Source organism: Chaetura pelagica, unplaced genomic scaffold, assembly GCF_000747805.2.
Source record: "Chaetura pelagica isolate M959 unplaced genomic scaffold, ChaPel_1.0 scaffold453, whole genome shotgun sequence".
NCBI lineage: Eukaryota > Metazoa > Chordata > Aves > Apodiformes > Apodidae > Chaetura > Chaetura pelagica.
This window is the reverse complement of record NW_009952879.1, coordinates 3,758,765-3,772,258: the sequence shown is the minus strand read 5'-3', so window position 1 is coordinate 3,772,258 and position 13,494 is coordinate 3,758,765.

Here is a 13,494-nt window from a genome sequence, read left to right as displayed (position 1 = left end):
ACTCTCTCCCCCTGCACCTCATGACTATACACCAGAGTTACAGGGCTTCACACAACACTTCTATTTTTAGCACTTAGCTGCTAGTTCTCATTGCATTTTCTGTGCAAGATAACATCTTTTTCTGGAGTTTGATATGGGTTTGTTACTATTTCCAAATTGACGAACGTGACTAGGATTGGTGGAATCACCTGTGAATAACATGGACTGTAATTTTTGGCATTTGCTGTAACTGAGCAGTTATTTACAGATATTTTTTCCATTATGAGCTAGCTGACTACACCTGTGACATTAGCAGATATATGTTCTTTTTGTTGTGTCAGTTGCAAGAGGTAGCAGCTAAGAAATGAAACACAGTGGTTTTAGCTTGTTTGTACTTCTTTCCCCACCAGTTCCAACTGGTTTAGTAAACCCACGCTAGTGGGTTTACCAAACCCACACCTAGTGTTCTTGCAATTAATTCCATCTTCAAAGCAAGTCCTGCACACCAATCAAGTGATCCTTCCAAAGCCACAGTCCAGGATGGCTGTCCCAGTTCTCCATATTTATATACAGATTGGGAATCACATGGAAATCTGAAGTTATTTGCCTGAAATCTCAGCACAGTTTAAGGCCCCTTTGAACTACCAAGCTGGCAGAGTCAGACTGTATCCTGCTTCCAAGGGGTTAGGGCAGCAGGAGGCCTCTTTGGGTCCCACCACAGCTGGGTGCCTCCAGCATCACCATGTCCTGCATCTCAACTGTGGGAATAACGAACAGGCTCTTTCTCTTCTACCCACCTTTTTTTGAAGATGTGGGGCTGTTTGCAGTCAGCCCAGTGGGATAACATGATGTTGTCTGATGCAGGAACCCACTCCTATTCCCTGAGCAAGGATCAGGGCACAGAGCCCTGCAGGATACTTCCCTTTCAGAAAGTTGTTTCCCTCAATAATATTTGAATGTCTCACTTCCCCACTCCAAAGACTGAAAAGCCTTATTGCCCGCTCTGACAGCTCTTTCTCCTTTCTACACATTAAAAACCAGGAACCCCCTCTCCTCCCTGCCCTCTCAGCTGCTGCTGTCCGAAACAATCTCCTGGAGGATAAATTCTTCAAGAATAATAGACTTTTAAAAGGCCATGAAGATAAAACTTTGTAAAGAAGGGGGGAAAACCAACAATGGGAAATTGCCCTATCTAGGTTAAATACGAATTTTGGTACCCATGCTATTTACGCAATAGAGCCTAATGGCTTCTTCAAAAGCCATTAAGGTGTATTAAGTAAATACATAATTTGGTACGTGAGCTCATTTTGAAAGCACATTATTCTGTTTACAATACATTCTTTCAGGTCTGAAATCTACTCTTCTGAAGTGCCTGAAAAGTGACTCACAAATGGATCCCTAATCCGCAGCGAGGAAATCACCTCCTAAAACCAGACCGGCTGTCTTAAAGTTTACATAGATGGTTGGAAAGAACAGAGAAAAGAATCCAAATGAAATATTAACCAGCTGAGTGCTCTCCAGTGCACAGAGCCTATGGGATAAAACATATCCCCAGTGATACTCTATCCACCTAACACAGAACATGCCATCTGAAACACCACTGCATGTGAGACCCACATGTGAGAGCCTGCACTGCGATGCAGCAGGAGAAGGGCCAGAGGAAAATAAAGAAAGTGAAAGGTGATGTTTCAGGAAAGACCTATTTTGTATTGCATAGCGTGCAAACTGATGTAATAAATGACAGCAGTCATTCTTCTTTAGGGGTTTATCCAAGTTGAGACTGCAGATCCAAACACTCAGACTACCAAAAAGTTTGGAGCTAGGTCTGAATTTTTAATTTTAGGACTGTAGTGCCAGTAAACGTGCTGCTTGGCTTTTACATGGAGGCTCTTTTACTGATGCTGAGATCTCTGTGAACCTCCTAACTTTTTTTTTGAAGGTCAGACACGAATACCCTTTCTTCCTGCATTTTGCAGCAGGAATTCTCATGTCATGATGAGTGTGCACGTCGTGACAAACGCACAACTTGGCCTGATCCCCAGCTGCACCCAATGATTTAAAAGTCAAATAAAAACAAGGATAATCCACATGTGTTTCTGGGAGGGTTATGGACTTCCTTCTACTGATATCAGCACACATGGTAGTAGATTGTAGATGGAGGAATGAGTAACTAATCAATTTGTATTTTATGACAGAGGGGAGCATTATTTGTTTTTGAAAGTCATTATGTGGACTAAGAGATAAAATTTTAACCTCTTCATCTGTCTGAGCACAGGCTTGGGAGCCAGGAAGTTCTGTGCTCCAAATCCAATTACCCAGAAATATTGACCTGTCCTCTTATACAGATGACTCCAGCTATCTATCCTAAAACTTATCAGGGTAATGTCTCATATAGAGAAATACTTTTTTCTTTTTTCTTTTCTACAGATGGAAAAAATAGAAATAGAAAGAGATGAAATAACTTACAACAGGTCACACTGCAAGTTGTTAGAGGACTTGGGGCCCAGATTTCCTCAGTTTTGCCTCAATACCTTGATTACAGGGCATTCCTCAAAAGGGCCATGCTGGTAACAAAACAGTGTATTAAACTCAATATAAATGATACATACTAATAAAACAGATTTCTTTGTTTGAAAGACATGAGAAATTTAAGACAAGGAACGGGGTGAGAGGCCTCGATTGAAGGAATAATATTCAGTGTGAAGAAAATGATATAGTAAAATCTTTGTCAAGCATTGCTCAACTCTTCAAACCATATGAAGCATGACTGCTGGGCTTCATATAATGCCCCAAATGGTTTTCATTTTCTATTCCACCGTTCACAGCAAAGGCAGAGAGGGCTGTAATCCTGTCCTTCCGTTAACTACCAATTGTTTCTTTTGCCAACCTTTTTGCTTTAAAATATCATTTTTTATGAAGGATAATGTTATATAGTGGAAAACTGTAAAAATTTTATGGATAGCCTTGGTGCTGAGAAAATGCATTCTTTCAACAGTTTTATTATATATATATTTTTTGTCCATTACACATTTACAGGGTTTTCTCCATTGTATATATGTGTGCTTTATAGTTCATTCTAGACAAAAGGCATTATGTTAACAGTCCTATTATTTAAAACTTTAATTCACTATTTTTTTTTACCTTTTTGTTGAAAGAATGCTACTATTTTTTTCCTTCTTGCTAGTGCTTGATGTTGCTAATAAGAAAAAGTGGATGATCCTAAAAAGGGCTAGATGTGAGTAACCACCCAACGTTTCAAACGTGTCTCTGAGTCACTTGAGTAAGTGTGGAGATCCAGCTTCCAACACATCAGATGGGATGATTTAACTCCAATATAAACTTACAAGGGATGTGCCCTCAGTCAAGTGGTAACCATCTCCCAGTCTCTGTGCAAACTCCAGCTCTTGTGAAGTTCATACCCAGGTAAATTAAGAAGAAACTTGCTCATACCACAAAAAAGAAAGAAATTTATTTCAACTTTTAGAAACACCTATGAACTCTCTTTTGACATTCTTTTCTGCTAACCAGCCCAGTCCTCTCTTTTTAAAGAGTGACATTTCATAGCTTTACATCAGGGCTCAAGCCTTTAAATGTCAGCCAGGACAGCCCCATGCAACCCTACCTTGCTCTGAAGCTGAGCTCTACAGCACAGCTCAACCACTGGTGTCACTTCTCTTTCCTGCTTCCTCTGCTAAACCCTCCAGGCCAATGCCACTTGAGCCCATAGAGGATTTGACATCCGTAACAGAGCAACCCAGCCCAGAGACAGCTAGGTTACTGCAGCTAGAGTGAAGCCAGAAGATGGGAAACTGAGACAACAGAGGGTCAAGAATGCCAATCAGAGAGCATGACCTCCTGAAAGCCTCTCGTTATCCGAGTTCTTCAGCCAAATGGTTTTGAAACTTTTACAGTGATTAATGGGGTCCAATTTGAGAAGAAAATTAAGAGCAAGTTTCTTTTTATGGTATGGGATTTTGATATGATATGGTCCTTAAGTTTTCAAGCAGCGAATCACATTCACAAGTAATTAAATACTGCAACTTGTCTTCTTTCTTTTCACCATAAATTGATATTTGCAGCAACACAGAACAGCAATACTTACATGGCTGGGAGTTAATTTGGGCTCTATTGCTCATTGTCTTTCATATATGCTGGTTAATGGGCAGTCCCTAAGCACCTTTTTTTCCCTTCTAGCAGGAAGGGAGTCCATGAGAAATAGTCAGGGTGGACAAACCCTTCTTCTTTTTTTTTTTTTTTTAATGAACACCTCAAGGAAGAAAAGGACTTTCTTATCATAAAAAAAAATTAAGCCCTAGAATCAAAATATGATGGAAGCCAAACAGTGCACTAATAAACATAGGAAGCATGTATTAAAACACACTTTGATAATGATTTGAGGGTAGTTTGATTGATTTAAGCACGGTCAGAGGAAGTCTTCATCAGCCCAGAGTATGAAGTCATATACAACCTTAAAAATCACTCAGAGAAATCCCTGAAAATAATTTTCACTGTCTCACAGTTCAGAACATTACACCACTGGCTCTGCACAGCAACTCTTATCCACTGGGCATTGAGGCAGGGAGAAGAGGTTTGTCCAGACTCATGGACAATGTAAGTGACTAGTTGTGGTTTTCCTACCAGCCAGAACTACTTTTAACCACTCATCTATATCATCCAGTAGTCTTTCCCACTAGCTGTGTCTGTAGCTCTGGTTTTATATGTTGAGCTACTCCAGCTTTCTGGTTTCTGTTATTTCAGAAAGGATGAAGGATGTCCTGAATCCAGACAGAGTCTTTATCACAAGGAATTCTCTTCCATCTTTCTCTTTCACCTTAGTGCTGAAAGCTTTATAAGCATGAGTGTCTCAATAGTGACACACTGGAGCTTTTCTCAAGAAGAAGACAGATGTCTTATCTTCCCTACTCTTATTCTTTCCCAGTACCAAAATTTAGCAGCTTGAAATTGAAAGATGCAAAGATAACATGAAGTGAATGTGAAGTAAACTCAATGTGTTTCATTCCAGCCCTCTGGTTCTTCAAGAGAAATCGACGAAGTCTTTCTGCACCTATGGACTTATGATCTTTCCCCCAGGGTGTTAAAATCCCTTCTTTTTTAGATGTGCACTCTGTGACAGTTGTTCTCCTTGGCTTGTGCAGACAGGAGCTATATATACACCTTATGAAGGTACGTGGGGACCACAGTGTCTAATAACTAGTTTCAGAAATCTTCAACCTCTACAAGAATAAGTTGACCATGCAAGACTCAAACACAGAGATGGGAGACATCAATTGGATTTCCTACTTACAGGTGGCCAGGTCAGCAGGAAAAATTCCACATAATAATTAAAGGAAATGTAGCAGGATATTTGCAAAGTGAAAAACCTAAGTTTCCATTTGCAGAAGAAAAGACTTGCACTACTCAAGTCGGATTTTAGTTTTATGTTCACATCATGGAAGTAACAGGAGTTATAAATTGTGAATACTCATAGCAAACTGTTCTCAAATAACCTACAAGCCAGATAGGAAATTATTTAACCAATAACTTGAAATGACAAAGAGAACCAGAAAAAAAAAAAAAAGCACAGCAGAGTATTTGCAGACCATTCATAAACAGGAGAAAGAGATTAAATGTCAGATAAATGATTCATTATGGATTATTCTTTCAGCCTATGTGTGAACATGTGACCAGAGAAAAACAGTTATACCCATTCCCTACTTTTTTGCTTTAAAGGAGCATGCTCAGTATAGGCTATTGTTTAGCTGGGTTACAGAAGCATTTAATAGGAAGGGCTTCCCCATTTATGACTAAAAAAAAAATAATTAAAAAAAAAAAGTGAGGACAACAACCCTTCTGGAGTCTGAGTGCATATGTTCAAAGTAACTCTGCTGTACAAGCCAACAGAAAATTGGCCCCCAAAATGACTTATAAAGGGATTTTGTAAGACATGAACAGAACAGCATGGGCTCTGGCTGGGCAAAGAATTCAGAGTTGTAATAGAAAACATTTATTTGGCTACAGCTAAACATCCCAACACATGTTAGCATTTGCTGCCAATATGCTTCCTAATTAAGAACAACATAAAATCATAGGAAATCCTGTATCCCTGTCTTCATGCACTTTCCTTGTATCTTCAGTGTCCTGGCTCTGTTTCTCAAGTATAGCCTGCACAAGAGAAAGGTTAATTCAAAAGTAATGTTTTGCCAGCCATTAACTGTGTTGTCATTAACAAGATTAATGTACATTCCACTATGCATCACCAAGTGCATTCCCCCTCCCGCCCCCACCCACCCTTTAAACAACTGCTCCTATTAAAACCTAATGAGCACAGCACAATTTAAAGAATAGCACCGATTCTGCTGGGCAAAGTGTCGTCTCTAAACCATATAAAGCTGCAGGATTATTATGGATCTAATTGAAGGGCAGCTGAAAAAAAATCTTGGACTACGAAGTCTTGGCCATGTTTATGTATTTTATCACAATGAACAGATTTCAAGACGAAGGACAGACTAGTATCTGTTTTTCTTCCTAGCCCCCTCTTCCTTCAATCTCTACTCTTTCTTCATCTGAAATCATTCAGAGACTCCACTGTGCAGAGTCCCACACCCAGGTTACCCCCAACTCATCATCCCATGATTACTGCACAGATAAACAGTTGACTGGATCCTTCTAAACAATCATGAGATACATTTTTTTTATAAGTTGCTCTTAGAAGACCCTAATTCATCAGCATGGATGGAGCCTGGATTCTCTTCCCCAGCCAAAGCCATTCTGTTTTTTTTTCCAGAGGAAGCAGCAAAAAAACAAATTGCTGGGCAATTAGACAGTGCTTCTCCTTTATTTTCTTATTAAAGGGCCACCAGTTTGGAGCTCAGAAGATCAGCCATGAGACACTTGCAGATTTTCATCAAGTTCTTGAGAAATATCAGAATTCTTTCTTTTCTTTCCACACAATCCATATTCTCTGCTCTGTGCTCTTTTCCTGCTTGGTCACTTTAATTTTCTGGTCCCCCCCAACATTTTTTATTTTTTTTAAATCTATTTATTGCCTGTTTTTCTTGGCTCACTCTCACTTTCCATTTTTCATTATTAGTTCTTTATGATCTTCTGTTTCCTTTTTTTTTTTTTTTTCCCCTGTGCTGGCTGCTCTCCCAGTTGTTCTCTGGGGCCCTGAGTTTCCCTCAGCTAATGAAACAAGAGCTGCCTACCTCCCTTGCTTTTGCAATCCAGCTGTTTCCTTTTTAAAATATAAACTCATCTTTATTCAGTGAAGTTCCTGTGCAGGGTATGATCCTTTAAGAAGAGATTGCATTTTGTGACAGCGAGAGGGAGGGAAAAAATAAACTTTGCTGGAGGAAAAGCCCTTTGGGTAGAAATCCAGCCAGGTTACTCCTGAAAAGACAGTGTCTTCTCCACTAAAACTGGGTCATTATTTTACTTTGCACCTCTTGGCACCTTGACATTGCAAAAGCCTCCTTGACAGTCTCTCCTCCCTTTTCCTCCTTTAGCTCCTAAAACCTCCCACCTTGAAAGCTTAACGTTTCCTGGCCTCTGTGAAAGTGTAGTCTAACTAACACCACAAACCTGGATTTTATATGATTAGTTAGTGAAAACTTGCCAACTTTAGGTGCAGCCTGCCAAGTCAAGTCAATTTACTGTGATGCTTTGACTGTGCAAGTAGGCCTTAATCCCCCTTTAATCTCCAGTGTACCCTTGACATCATGGAAATTACTTACAAAGCTAATGTCATCAGATGATCCATGTTAGCTATTTCAGTGAATGTTCTTCTGCACAATAGAGCAAGTTTACCTTGTAAGACACAGGCCCCAAAATATTTTCACTTAATGAGCCCAGCAGATATCATCTTACAAATAGGGAATGAAAACTCCTTCTTCTGCACTATAGCTCCCCAGGCCTCATGTGACTTGGAATTTACATGCTAGCCAAGCATCAGGTCAGTGTATTTTATTTCATGTCTGATTGATTGGATAAAGAGATTTACATAGTAGTCACAACAGCTATGAGTTATTAAGAAGGCAAGGTTCCCTTTTCAACTCTGCAAGGCCCCTCCTGTGCTGAAAATGTTTGGCCATCATAAAAATTTCTATGAGAATAATTTTTGATCAGCCATCAAAAGCATAAAGAGAATAGAAAAATACTGGCGTGTTGTGCATGTGGCAACTGAGGTGAAAATTAGCTTGTCTAACAGCAAGGAGCTAACACTGTTATTATTTATTGATTTAATATTAAGGACTTCCATTTATAGAGTAGCCTTTCTCTCCAAATGATCCAAAATGCTTCATACACTCAAAAAAAAATTATGTGCAAACTATGTGAAAGGGTCATTTTGCCCATTACAAAGTGTTCTGCCAGTGCTGGAGGAGGGACAGGATACACAGCAATCTCCAGGGCAGGCAGAGCTAAGGGTAAGGCCAGGGTTTAAGACAGGAAGTGAAAGGAATACTATATCCCTTCACATCTACAGGATGAACTCAGGATTCAGAGAGGAGGGAGGTCACTGGGGTCAGCTATCTCCTGTAAAAGAAAGCAAGCCTGGAGGACTTATGTTAAAGGTCTCCAGAGGTGAAGCTTGCTCTTGTGTCAGGAGGGCAGTGCTCTGCCTAGACAGTTTGTGATTAAGGAGTGACTCATTAATGTCTTAGAGGGAAGAGGAACACTAATGAATGCTCCTTCTAGGATCACTTAAGAGGCTTTCAGGAGCGCCTTATGCCAGCACAGTTCTACCTCTTCTTCCTTTAGGTTTGACATTGCCCTTTGGAAGCTGAGGAGATGTCTAACATTCATCTGTGTGGGACCAGGAGCAGATAATACACACTTGTGATTCAAGATGAGAAAATAACACACAGCAGAACAACTACGAGCAGCCAGACCCTGAGAAAAACAAAGCACATATATCTATCGAATTAAGGTGTAAAAGATTGTTCCTGCTCTGTATCTTTCTACAATGCTCCTTCTTCAGATGCAAAGTGCAAACATGGATGTACAGCACCAGCATTTACAGATGTTCTTGGTCCATTTGAGAAAAAAGTGCCAACTTTGCTTCTATATGTGTCTCCAGTCAAATAAGACCTTGCCCACTGTGAGAAGAGATTTCTTTTGCTCCCCAGACATGTGGCCCCTGGGATAGAAAGTGGTGGCTCCACATCAAAGGCCATTACAACATTTGAGGAAGAGAGCAAGATGTCAATCCAGATCCAAAGTTTACAGGGAGAATATGCATCACCATCAATAGCTGTAATGCTTGTCAGTTTGGGATAGAAAGGAGAAGTAAAATTTAATTTGCACAACAACAACTAAGAGCGAGTTTGATTAGGAAGGTGAAGCGCAGCCACCCTGCTTGAGATTTAGCTAAACCACTGAGCTAGCAGCCGCCCAGCTTCTCGCAGCAATTTTTAACCAACAGATGCAGTCAGGCTTTCAGTTTTATGTCGCCATCATAACTCATGACACACAATCTTGGGCTGTTTTCAGAAGCTCCACAGAACGAGGCCAGCTTGTGATTTCCCAGCGAGGGGGGAGCCGCAGCGCTGCTCCGCTGCCAGCACCTGTGCCCGACATCTGATCTTAGGGCTGGAGCACATCCTCTCCCCCCTCTTCCCTCTGCAGGGCTGGCTATGCCAAGCCAGCCAAGAAACATTCCAGCAGATTATGAAGTACAACTATCTTGGCCCTCACGGCTCAGAAGAAACTGGACCTAGTAGGAATTTCGCGCGCCATTCTGCTGGCTCTAAAGCAGCTCCACGGGAAGGTCTGCGAGGCAGTTTCTGTCCATGTGCTCATCTGTGACCATGAGACACCCGGATCCTTAAATGCTATGATTAGGTCAAGGATAATGGCAGGGACAACTGCTGCAATGAAACATGGGATCAATGAAATGAACACATTCTTAGAAAAGGTGGCAAAGACGCAAATGGGAGTCACTGATGCTTCCAGAGAATGGCTTGGATTACTGAATTCAGAGGAGGAAGGGTGTAGGAGGGAGAGAGGCAGGGCACAAACACATCGTCCCAAGTGCTGCCCTAGGAATATTAAGGCCTCTCAAACAAAGGTGGTTATCTCTGAGCCAGGCAGTTGGATTGAGGGAAGTATGAGCCTAGCTCTAAGCTTCTGCAACTCTAATCCTCCCGGGACAGTGGCAGGAATGAAACAGTCTGTTCAGAAATCCTTCAACAGTGTCGCTCTTTTTATAGATCCCAAAGCAATGGAATGAGGAATGGAAAAGCACTTTGGTGTCACAAAGTGCACAGGAGGGGTCACGACAGATCAGATGACTGAACAGAAAAATATAAAATTCATCTTCTCCTGAACTGTTAAAAGGAAAATAAAAAAATGTGACATTCACCACCCTCTCCCAAGTAAAGGTTCCAGAAAGGGTGCCCTTCACTCAGGGCTTCTTCCCATTAAAGCTTTATTACTGAATCCCCACAACAATTCAGCAACTGTTTTAAAGGAAATCAGTGGGTCTTTCCTACCAGTTTTGGAGGCCAGGGCTCTGACTCCAGGCTCTCAGGCACAAGTACTAAATGCAGTTAGAGCCAATCCCATGGAAGGGATTCAGGCACCTCACTCCTGTTGAAGTGCCTGAACATCTTTGTGGCTATGGCCTTTCATGTTTGCCTGAGCTCTGATCCGAGCAGAGAAATCTGAGTCCTCTAGATGAGATCTTCACTTGTGCCTAATCCAGGGTAATTCCAAGGATTACTACTCAGAATATTGGGAAAATGGGCTGTCATGCTGTTTCCAGGCAGACAGCACTTTAAAATACCCAGCTCACACTAGATGCACACCAGGCTCCAATGCCAAGCTAAAGGATAGGAATTGCAGTGAAATCCTGTTAACCAAGGGCATTACAGTCATTAAGTGAAACCCTGAAGGCATTTATGTGTCGAGGAACAAGGGAAAGGAGATAAAAAAAGGAACTACAGCTTGTGAGGGAAGGGAATTCCCTATCCTCTCAGAGGTAAACATCAAGCTTCCATGAAGTCTAGCAGAGGTTTCAGAAGCTTGAGGTACCAGAGATGACACATGCTAGGTTTTTTAATCTGTTTGGGGGTTTTTCTGCGTGCAAGACTTCATGTTTTGCCTTTTGCAACCCTGACACTTTGTTTCCTTGTGCCCTTTAATGCTAAGGGTACTGATAGGCTTTATAGTAATGCAAACAGAGAGCATTCCACCTGCATCCGCCAAAGCATTTAAAGGCTCTATTAATCTGATGTCTTAATTGGTTTTGAGATTAGGAAACAGCAGAACCTTTGTTCCCACAGCTGGGTGCTCTCCTAGAGAAGTGGTACAGGTTGCTTGGTTTTTGTATATCGAGGTTGTTGATATGACAGAGAAAGGAGTGTGACTCAGGGCAGGTGATTCCTAAGGGTCACTGACTAAAAGCCAATTTCTTTCAAAGCTCATGACCGTTTTACAGATCAGGAATAAAAATGCTCTGCTGGGTTGTCCCTGCACAGTAGCTCTGTGGCCACAGGGCTCCTGTTCCACCTGTCTCTCTGCTGTTGTCAGCCAAAAGTAGAAATGATGTTTGCTCACAGTTCAGGGCTGTTAAAGCAGAAGCAAAGGACTTTCCCTCTTGGATCTTAAGGCAAGTGAAGCAGGACATTCAAACTGACTGTGGCTCTTTCCTAATGTCAAGACAGGGTTGAAGTGGGATGAGAATGAGATTCCCATAGGGAACAAGGGCACAGAGGAAAAGAAAAGGAGTAGTGTTGGGAGGAAACCAAAGCAGGAAAAATCAGGCTACCAAATTGCCTCCACTGCTCTGTTCAGGAAAGAAGGCTAGGAATTAGTGAATAAGATAAGCACCAGATAAGCATTATCCCTGCTCTTCAGCATAGATGAACTGAAGTAAGCAATAATAAGAAAAGGATATGGTAAAATATTACCCAACTTGGGCAATGTTCTGCTCAAATCAGAAGAGAACATGGTGGAAACAAGAAACTCCAAAGGGAAGCAAAAATAAGATCTAAGCACCTGTAAACCATTTCATAAGGAAATATCTAACAGCATAGCTTGGATGAACCAACAATGACTTGGCCTCAGGTGTGAGGTGATAGAGGTGGGTTCTGGGTTAGACTGAGGAAGCAGACCTCCCAAGTATCATCTGGAAAGATCAAACAGTTCAAGTAAGATCAGATCTGGCTCCTGTATGGACATCACCTGATTTGTAAATGTATCTGTGATCTCCAGGCTGGTCCCTTCTTTTCCATGCTTGTCTTTTTCTATGAAATCCAAGGTGAATTATCTCACATACAGACAATATTTTGAGTGTCACTTGCCATGCATGCATGAACATCTGCTGGGATTTGCTGCCTGAGAAGCCTCTCACCATTATCCAGCCACAAGGAATTTTACAGCAGAGCAAAGACTTTATGGAGTAGCATAGTTACCTCACCCTGTAGACTTCCTAGTACCAATAGATTTTTTTTCTTTGCTTGAGATGCCTATGAACTTATTTACAGAGTCAATTAACAAAAGATAACCTCCCATTGTGCAATCATCAATAAATCAATTGTGTTAATACTATCTTGGAATGTCCTCCACTATTTACTCTAATATTGTTGACTCTTGGCAGTTAAGAAAGCCAGCACCTTCAAGTTTCACTTGATTATGGGCAAATGGATTTTGCATTAGTCATTAATAAATATAAATTGTTTTGGAAAAATATTTAAGTTTGTCAAATTTAACCACTTGCTGAGCATTAAAAACTACCCCTTTTGACTGTGTTTGACAATTACGTCAAGGATGACAGTCCTTCCTTGTAAGATTATGCTACTGCACCTGCATATTTTGTTGGCTTCCTGTTTTTACAGCTCCTTCCAACTGTGAAGTGTGATTATTGACATAAATGTGTAAGTTAAGACTTGATTAAACCCTCCAGCTCAGTAAAATGTCTCTCTATCATTTGGCAGGTTCCTATCCCAAATAGTTTACTTAACCACAGGTGATGTGTTGCTGCATTTACTCACAGTGAGTAGCATTTTACTCCATGAGCAGTTCCACTGCTTTCAGCTCTATGAGCATGTAAGATGCCACCTCCATTAATGTTCATCAGCACAGAAGGGTCCGTTAGTCACACTGAATTGTGCCTCCTTCCACAGCAGAATGATTTATATCTGAGGGACTGCTCAGCATGAGCAAGGACAGTGGAATGTTTCCCTAAATAGACAATATATAGGGATAGGAATGGGGCAGGGTCATGTTAAGGAAATCTGATGCCCTCAGCTCATTCTGCAAGGACCCCCATCTGAAACTTCAACAGGAATTTGCCAGCTTTGGGACAGAACATAATTAATGCCAAAGGGGCAGGTTAGATTTTGTTGCAGGCTGTTTGCAATCCCAAGCAGACAACATAACCTGTTTTTTGGTAGGCATGTATTTTAGGTTTTGCTTTGCACCTTTGGTACACTAAGAAAAAAATTTTATATATATTTATTTTTCCAAAACAGCCTTAAGAAATTCTACTTCTTCAAGGACTAAAATAAAATCAGG